Source organism: Megascapheus bottae, chromosome 12 (genome assembly GCF_031878675.1).
Source record: "Megascapheus bottae isolate mThoBot1 chromosome 12, mThoBot2.hap1, whole genome shotgun sequence".
Classification (NCBI taxonomy): domain Eukaryota; kingdom Metazoa; phylum Chordata; class Mammalia; order Rodentia; family Geomyidae; genus Megascapheus; species Megascapheus bottae.
This window is the reverse complement of record NC_143520.1, coordinates 40,398,277-40,408,285: the sequence shown is the minus strand read 5'-3', so window position 1 is coordinate 40,408,285 and position 10,009 is coordinate 40,398,277. Positions and strand designations below refer to the sequence as shown.

The window sequence follows — 10,009 nt, the reverse complement described above, 5'->3', positions numbered from 1 at the left end:
TACAGTGTATTCAATACACTTGCCTTTTTTTTTTTAATGCCAGTTCTGGGCTTGATCTCAGGGCCTAAGCACTGTCCTTGGGCTTTCCTCAAGGCTAGCGCTCTACCACTTGAGCGACAGCACCACTTCCAGCTTTTCTATGCATGTGGTACCAAGGAATCGAACCATGGTCTTTGTGCATGCTAGGCAAATACCCTACTACTAAGCAAAACTGGCCCACTACACTTGCTTTTTTAGGGAATGAATGATGTTTGGAATATCAGGTATATTCCTGATAAAAGTTTTTTAATTTGATAAACTATTTTGTGTCTCATTTGCATAGTAACAGCCTTGTATTATTAGACTATAAAAGAGCATAGCTCTTTGCTCTGAATTTTCATGCTTTTTCACTTTACCTGTTATTACCCTAGTTAACAAGTAAGAAAAAGGATAAAACATAGGTAGGAAGCTACTATTTACTAATGTCCAGTTAGTTAATAATTTCTCTTTGACTTTTAACCCAACAATATTATTAATTTACCCACAAGGTGTTGGTAGTTCACAACCATGTGAATTTCCATCATATTACCTACACATAATAAGTGCTCGGTAAATATTTGCTTTCAGTGAATGAAGAATTAATAAGAGATAAATCATGATAATGAATGTAAAATGTAGGAGGGAGCCTCAGCTGTGGAGTTTACCAAGGAGGTAGAAATTCACCTTGGCATTTCTTAGGTGAAGAAGGCAGAGAGGGAATCGATGCCTCAGCTGTCAGGCCCTGAGTTCACAAGAATAACACTTTTCCTGTACCGGTAAGGATGTAGCACGGAGGAAGACAATGAGAAAGTAGCCAGTGGGAGAGTTGCTGCTTCATCCCAGAGAGGAACTCAGGCTTGCTAATTTCATATCTGTTGTTAGGTGTATCCTAAAATCTGTCTTGTGGTAGTCACTTGGACAAATCTTCAGGGAGTTTGTTGAGGGTCTCCAGTTTCAGCCTAACTCTTCTCAAAAAAATGTGATTTGGTTAGGCCAGAAGCTTAGGCTAGTTAGGATACAGGAAACTACCTGGCCACTGAATTTCATAGGTATGACATCAGACTCAATTACTGCTTGGAGATTGAAAAAAATGGAATGGAGAAAGAAGTCCACAGGGAAAGGTGTGGTTTATTGACATGGGAAAAATATGCAGTAACTTTAACATATATGATACATATACATGATCTCATTATGGCTCATATAGTAGGTATGACTGATGGTTTAGATGTTAAATGTGTACCAAAGTTCCTGTCTTGATTGCTTGGTCCCCAGCTGGTGATACTTCAGGAGGATTGTGAAAATTCTAGGAGGCAGGGCCTTATGGAAGAAAGTTATGGTCACTGGGGGCATGTTTTTGAAGGGAATATCGGGACCTTGGCTCTCTTCTCTTTGCTTCCTATCTACTATGAGGTGAGCAGTTTCGTTCTGCCACATGCTACCCGTTATGATGTTCTGCTTTGTCTCATCCCCCATTCCTTTCTTATATGGAGCAAAGCTTCCACAGATGGAAACCTATGAACCATTAACCGAAATTGTTAGTCAGAAAGCTGACAAACACAGTAGATTAAATCCAGTTTCAGTGTGAAGACTATTTACTATCTTAAGCAGAGTCTGCAATCTTCCAATTATGCCTAACAATGGATACTCATTTCAAAAGTGCCAACAAAGGAAAGGAAAAGCCATTCATAGATGAGAAAAGGGAAGTTTCTGATTCTAGAGAAAAGCTGTTCATGTTACCTGTAAAAGTAGAGACTTTTGGGGCTGGGAGTTTGGCCTAGTGGTAAGAGTGCTTGCCTAGCATGCACGAAGACCAGGGTTCGATTCCTCAGCACTCCTCATACATAGAAAAAGCCAGAAGTGGTGCTGTGGCTCAAGTGGTAGAGTGCTAGCCTTGAGAAAGCCCAAGGACAATGCTCAGACCCTGAGCTCAAGCCACAGGATTGGCAAAAAAAAAAAAAAAAGAAGTAGAAACTTTCCTTTTTTTAATGCCAGAGTTAGGGGACTCAGGGACTCTCATTCTCATTCAATTTTTTGTTCAAGGCCGATATACTACCACTTGTGCCACACCTCCTCTTTCTTTTCTTTTCTTTTCTTTTCTTTCTTTCTTTCTTTCTTTCTCTCTCTCTCTTTCTTCCTTTCTTTCTTTCTTTCTTTCTTTCTTCTTTCCTTCCTTTCTTTCTTTCTTTCTTTCTTTCTTCCTTCCTTCCTTCCTTCCTTCTTTTCTTTCTTTCTTTCTTTCTTTCTTTCTTTCTTTCTTTCTTTCTTTCTTTCTTTCTTTCTTTCTTTTCTGGTTAATTGGAGATAAGAGGCTCTCAGAATTGTCTGCCTGGGCTGGTTCTGTTCTTCTATTCTCATACTCAGCCTCCTGAGTAGCTAGGATTATAGTGCTGGCAGAATTATAAGGCATTACATTCTTTAATATCTTCACTTACTCTACTAAGTGTGCAAAATATTCATGTTCTTCCTTCTTTACCTCCTCCTCCTTCTTCATTGTGTGTGTGCGCGTGTGTGCGCGTGCGCGCGCGTGTGTGTGTGTGTGTGTGTGTGTGTGTGTATGTGTGTGTGTGTGTGTGTGTGCCAGTGTGCCAGTCTTGGCCCTTGACCTCAGGACCCTGGTACTATTCCTGAGCTTCTCTGGCTCAAGGCTAGTGATCTATCACTTGAGCCATAGCACTACGTCCAGCTGTTCCTGAGTAGTTTATTGAAGAGTCTCACAGGCTTTCCTGCCTGAGCTGATTTTGAACCACTATCCTCAGCCCTAGTAGCTAGGATTATAGGCAAAAGCCATCAGCACCCAACTGTGTGTGTGTGTGTGTGTGTGTGTGTGTGTGTGTGTGTGTGTGTGTGTGTGTATACGGCCTGCATCTTAAACTCAGACCCAGATGCTGTGCCACTGTCCTGGGCTTTTGTGCTTAAAACTAGCACTCTAGTGTTTAAGCCACAGCTCCACTTCCGGCCTTTTTAGGGTGCTAATTGGATATAAAAGTCCTGTAGACTTTCTTGCCCCCAGGCTGGCTTTGAACTGTGATCCTCAAATCTCAGCTTCTTGTACTTATGATTACTGGTGTAAGCCACCAGAGTGCCTGGCCCTCTTTATTTATTTTGTTTGTTTTATCTCATTTTTAATATACAAATAATACAGACAAAAGGAAAAAGGGAACACACTTTTAATAAAAAGCTGATAGTTTTATTTTCACATTTCACAATATAATGAAATCTGTACTTTTTGTCCCACTTCTCTCCTCCTCCAAGTCTATTGTCTTGATAAAGGAAGCAAGTCTTCCTTGTTATGTAGTTAGAAAATACCCGGAGTCTCAGCACTTGAACAAATAATATAAAACGGATAGAGGGCCCCCCACCCCTCTTTTTCTTATCTGTCTGGTCGAGTCATTCCTGGCCGAGTGGGCACCATCATGGGACAAACAGGAGGCCTCATCATTGGAGGCCCTCTGTGGCCTCCCATGGGTGGCCTCATTCCAGGAGCAGGTCCCACGGGCATCATCCCAGGAGGAGATGGGCCCATCATTGGCATCATTCCAGGTCGAGGAGGACCCGGGAGACTGGGTGGTGGTGGGATCATTGCCCTGACAGGAGGTGGAGCAGAGAATGGAGTGGGAGGTATCTTCCCTCGTTGAAATGCAGCCGTTGTCTTGTCAATCAGGCTCTGAACCTGCGCTTCCAGCCATTTCTGATAGTAGTCTTTCACATTCTCTTTATGTTTCCTACCACTGCAGTGTGTCTTTCTCACAGATGGAGAGTCATGGGTGAGGTATGTGTCGCAGTAGTCACAATAAAATTTGGGCATGTTGCTGCGTGGGCCGTTGCCTTTGTTCTGCGCCGCTAGAAATGACCCCTCTTCATTTTTAATGTAGTAGGATTAGGATTAATGCATGATTATATCAATAATACCTAGAGGTGACTGGCTGAAGCAATTTAATTCTAGACAAACTTCTCTTTAACCAAAGGTTTAGCCATAGGATAAAAACCCATCCGGGGCCGGCAGCACATCTCCAGGAAAGGCAGCAAATGCAAATACTTAGGATGATGTGAATGTAAACAAAGGCTCCCAAGGCTCAGAATCTTAAAACACATTTAAAGAAAGTAAACCTTGAGATACTCAGATGGTGTTAAAAAAATTTCGTCATGTTTGCTCATTTTCCTTTTTTTTTAAGAACCCACTTGTTTTATGCAGCTGCAAAATAGCTAAATAGATTTTTTTTTTTAAAGCACAATCAAGATTTGGTTGGCAGTTACTCATTCTCATCAAATAGTGTGTTTAAGCCCCAGATGCTCTGTGAAACTCTCATAAATAATGTGATGTCTATCTCTAGGAGCTGATGTTTGTAAGATGTTCAGTAAGAAGGTAGACATAAAACACCTTTCGTAGATTATAGTGCATTGTCTTTTGTATACGAAAATAATGTTCTTGATTCATCATTGTTTATCTGGAAGATCTTTTATCAACTTCTACTCTCATCCTGCTACCTTCATAACTGAATACACGCTTTCTGACAGGATAATCATAGACTAAAACAAGATGAGGTAGACTGTGTGAGTAAGCTTATCACTGATAATTTTACAATTTCAATGATTTATAACAGACATAGAGCTAACTGGCAAAAGACCCATAGGTTGGAAAATACCCAATCTAACCCTAGGGCAAAAAAGTACTTACATTATTTAAAACCTCACATTTTCTTGAATCTTGGAATTATATACTTTTTTTTTTGGTTGTGGGGTTTGAACTCTGGGCCTGGGTGCTGTCCCCAAACTCTTCAGCTCAAGGCTACTGCCCTACCCTTTGAGCAACAGTGTCACTTCTGGTTTTCTGGTGGTTAACTGGAGATAAGAGTCTCATCTCAGGGACCTTAGTGCCTGGGCTGGCTTTGAACCTTGATCCTCAGATCTCAGCCTCCTGAATAGCAAGGATTACAGGCGTGAGCCACTGTGCCTGGCTTTATATACATTAAAAAAAAACAATTACTTGAGGTATACTGGATGCACAACAAGCTACATTCATGTAAGTGTGTAATTAGATTTTTTTCCACTTTTTGTTGCTGATGCTAAGGCTTGAACTCAACGTCATGTGCCCTCATTTGGCTTGCTTGCTCATAGCTAGTGCTCTGCCACTTGATTCATGCCTCCAGACTGGCTTTTTAGTTGTTAACAGGAGCTACAAGTCTCAAAGATTTTTCTGTCTAGGCTTCTTTTGAATCAAAATACTCTAGATCTCAGTCTCTTGGGTAGCTAGGATTGTAGACATCTAATGCCAGACATCAAGAGAATTCTTGAGAAGGATGGGGGTGGGGAGTGGGTGGAAGGTAATGTCCCTGGGCTCTGCTGCCCTGGGCTCTGCTTTCAAGGTGACAAGCTGAAGTAATTGTAGGACTCATTGTGGCACGATTCTTATTTGAGGCCAAATAACTCTTTGTTATGGGATATGGAGAGATTTGTAGATATTTAGCATTGTCTTTGGCTTCTACCCATTGCCATTCATATTCCCACGTGTGATACCCTGAAGTATCTCTATACATTGCAAGATTTGTCTGGGACTGAAAATTACCCCCGGTTAGATATTTGAACATAGGTGTCTCCCTCAACCTGACATTTAAACCTTCAGAATATATTTCCACCTAACTTTCCCCAGTTTCATCACGTATTCTTTTTCATTCCACTTTTTGCCCCCCCAAAAGAATTTGCCATCTAATGTGTGATTGTTGTTCTTAAAGTACTATGTTATCTCTCATCTCTTTTGCTGTCCCTTGGTTATCTCATATTGTTACAGTATTTTACCTTGTTATCTGATATATTGTATATATTCGTATTTGGTTATTTGAAATAGGATAGGGAAGGGGAGAAAACAAGATGAGGGGCGGGGGTTGGGGGAGGGAAATGGGGACCAAGACATGAGAAAGGGAATCAATGTATGTGAAGTAATTTAGTGCCTTCTATCTGGTGAATATAATGTAACCCTTCTATTAATTACAATAAAAATAGATGAAAAAACCCAAATGGAAAATCCCAGAAATAAATCACTAATAAATAAATTACTAATTAAAGCTAAGTCTTCAAAAAAAAAAAGAATTTGCTATTCTCTTATCATGCCTTTGAGCCTCAGTGTCTCTGAATCCCTTTGTGCTGTTCTGTCTGTCTGAAATGTTCTTCCTTACCTCTGTGTTACAAAATTCTCCATACTTGCCACAAATGTAAACTTCTCCATGAAGCTGTTTCTGGTTTTTCTGAATTGATTTCCTCTACTAGCTTATTTGTCTCACATTTCACTTCTTTGGTAAGCATAAGCATATCTTTCTTGCTTTCTGCCATATGGATCACATTGCAGGTGATCGACATATAGTAGTTGAATAGTGAGTTTTTACATCTTGAACATCCTTTAAAATAAATATCAATTATAAATTATAGCAAAAGACCAAAAACTTCAATAAAAAATGTATGAAAGAATCAAATACACATTTCTCCAAGGAGCATATACAAATAGCCAATAAACATATAAAAGATGTTACTAGAGAAATGCAAATAGTTATTAGAGAAATACAAATCAAAACAGTCATGAGATATCATTGAATACTCAAATAGCATGGCTATAATAAAAAAGATAGGCAATAATAAGTGCTGGTAAGAATGTGAAGAACGTAAAATTTTCATACATTTGTTCTGGAAGTTTAAGTGCTTTAATAGATAGTCTGGCAATTTCTCAAATGGTTAAACATTCGGTTTCTATATGACTAAGCAATTCCCCTCCTAAGGACAGTCCCAAAAGAAATAAAATATGTGCCCATAAAAACTTGTGTTCAAATGTTTATTGTACAATTATTCATAATACCTGGAAAATAAAATAGCCCAATTATCCACCAGCTAATTAATGGGAAGATGAAATATATTCATATAATGACATAGTATTAATAAAAAGATGAAGTATTGATATTTGCAGAAATGTAGATGGATCTTGAAAACATTATGTTAAATGGAAAAACCCAGCCAAAAGACCACAGAATATAGGTTTTACTTTATAGAGAAAATCCAGAACAGGATTTTATAGAATAGGATTCTATAGAGACAGAGAGCAGATGATTGATTGCCTAAAACTTGCATGATAGAAGATTGTGAGGTGTGGCTAAGAGTATATAATGAGTTATTAAAATTGGTTGTTGAGTGAACTCACAATTTTGAGAATATATTAAAAGGCACTGGATTATACACTTTAAATGGGTAAATTGTTTTGTGTATGAATTATATCTCATCTCAGTAAAGCACTTTTGCAAGTTATATCTCTAAGATTCAAGCAAGAAATAATACTTAAACTATGCAAGATGTGAAATATCAACATATATAAACAATGTTGATAAAATAAAGGTTATGAGAAAAGAATTGGGCAGTAAAGTTACTTTTCTCAGCAAGAATAAAATCGCTCAGGTTTTCACAAATCTGACTGTTGATTAAAGAAGTGAATTCTGCTGTTTTTGTTGACATCCTTTGTAGCATATTTTTATTAAGCTCTGACTTCTTTCATAAGTGAAAAAGAATCCCACCAGATAATTGTTTCATGCTTTAGAATAGCCCCTATTTTTTGTACTTATAATATAATCATACTAAATATAATAAGATGGGCATATACCTAAGGAGCAAGTTCTTCAGGCAGACTAATTTAGGTTTGAAGACTAGATCTGATTGTAGTCTCTTTTCCAGAAAATTTGGTATAATCCCTCAAAAGTTATTGTATGCTAGGTACATTTTGTGAAAACGACAGTAGGCTTACTTGTTGCATTGAATGCAGAGAAACACTTAAAAAGGAAGAATGTTTCAGAGGATTCCAAACCAAATTTTAAGATTACATTTGTCCTCTGCTGAGTATGGTAAGCTAGTTATTTAAAATATTGCACACTGATGTTTGAGATATGATATAGGTTATCCTGTTCCTGTTTGGGTCTGTGGTAGGGCAGAACACCATGTTGGAGAGGGGAGAAAGAGTGTGTGTGTGGGGGGGTAGGGAGAGGGACTCAGAGAGAGCAAGGAGAAGGTACATTTTTATAGACCATGCCTCAGTGACCTACTTTTCCCAATAATGCCATTATATTATGAATCCATTAACAGATTAATTCCATTGTTTAGATCAGAATTTTCATAATCCAATAACTTCTCAATGATTGAATTCCACACCTCCAACACCTGAGCCTTTTTAGGGGGCATGTTATAACCAAACCACAGTGGAATAATTCAGGTCATGAAACTGGATTTCTTTTTTTTTTCCATTTGGTATCTTGCTCAGGTGTATTTAATTTTTTTCCGTATATTTTTATTGTAATTAATAGAAGGATTACATTATATTCACCAGATACAAGGTACATTACTTCACATACATTGATACCCTTTCTCATGTCTTGGTCCCTATTTCCCTCCCCCCCCCGCCCCTCATCTTGTTTTCCCCCCTTCTCTATCCGATTTCAAATAACCAATTAAGCATATATACAATATATCAGATAACAAGGTAAAATACTGTAACAATATGAGATAACCAAGGGACAGCAAAAGAGATGAAAGATAACATTAGTACATTAAGGATAACAATCACTCATTATATGGCTTTTCTATATCTTGGAGGTCCTTTCATTTAGTGTCATACTATATGGCCTTATGTATCTAGGTTTTGTTCTATTGTAAATCTCTGCTAGGAGAGCCCAAGGTTTCTACTGATTATGACAAATGAGGGAAACCATTGAGCCTATGTTCCTTTGAGTCTGGCTTACTTCACTTAATAGGATTTTTTTCTAAGTCTTTCCATTTTCTTACAAATGGGGCAATGTTGTTCTTTCTGACAGCAACATAGAATTCCATTGTGTATAAATACCACATCTTGTTGATCCACTCATAAACTGAGGGGAAATTGGGATTTCTTTAAAAGGTTAAATATTAATCTTACCCACATTCATTTTTTATTAAAAATTTATTAACATTGGTTTTTACATCATATTTCAAATGACGTGTTTAACATACAAGTCCACATTCATTTTTTAAAGTACTTATTAACATTGATTTTTGCATCATATTTTAAATGTCACGTTTAATAAGTATTCAAGAAGGGAATCTCTGTATATAATCACCAGCACTTAGGTTTTAGAACATAATTAAAATTAAACTGAGGGTTTGTATGTCATATATACATAATAATCTATGCATTAAAACATTATGTTTATAGAGTATATAGCCCATCATAGACTTTTATGTCTATGTAGTTATGCTTATATCTCCAAGACCATGTCCATAACGTTGGGTACCCAAAATTGAGTCATTGCTCTTGTACTGTTTGGATCTAATAGCCACATATTAAGGAGACCATGTGCCTTTTGTTCCTTTGGCCTTGACTTATCTTACTCAACATGATTCGCTCTAGCTTCATCCACTTCCCAGCGAATGCCATTATTTTATCTTGTCTGTTGGCTATGTAAAATTCCATTATATAGATATATATCACATATATATCACATTTTTTTGTATCCATTCATCTGCAGTAGGGCATCTGGGTTGTTTCCATTGCTTGGCTATTGTGAATAGTGCAGAGATGAACATAGCTAAGTAGGTGTCCTTATCATATACTGGGGTTATGATGTTCAGGATAGATGTCCAGGAGTGGTATGGTGGAATCGTAGGGAAGGTCTATTTTCAGTTCTTTAAGAAACCCCCAAACTGTTTTCCAGAGTGGCTGAACTTGCTTACATTCCTACCAGTAGTGCAGTAGGGTTCCTCTTTCTCCACAACCCTACCAGCATTTGTCATTGTCTGAGTTCAGAATATTGGCCATTCTAATTGGGGTAAGATGGTATCTTAGAGTTGTTTTTATTTGTATTTCCTTTATGATGATGAACATTTTCTCATATGCTTTTCTGCCATTTTAACCTCTCCTTTAGATAATTCTCTCTTTAATTCCCTTGCCCATTTAGTGAATGGTTTGTTGGGTTTGGGGGGGATTAGTTTCTTG

At 37.8% G+C, this 10,009-nt stretch overlaps 1 pseudogene; it reads right to left on the bottom strand.

Annotated features, from left to right (window-relative positions):
- Positions 1-3,388: 3,388 nt before the first annotated feature.
- Positions 3,389-3,840, bottom strand: LOC150056442 (U1 small nuclear ribonucleoprotein C pseudogene; annotated as a pseudogene).
- Between the last annotated feature and the right edge of the window lie 6,169 nt (positions 3,841-10,009).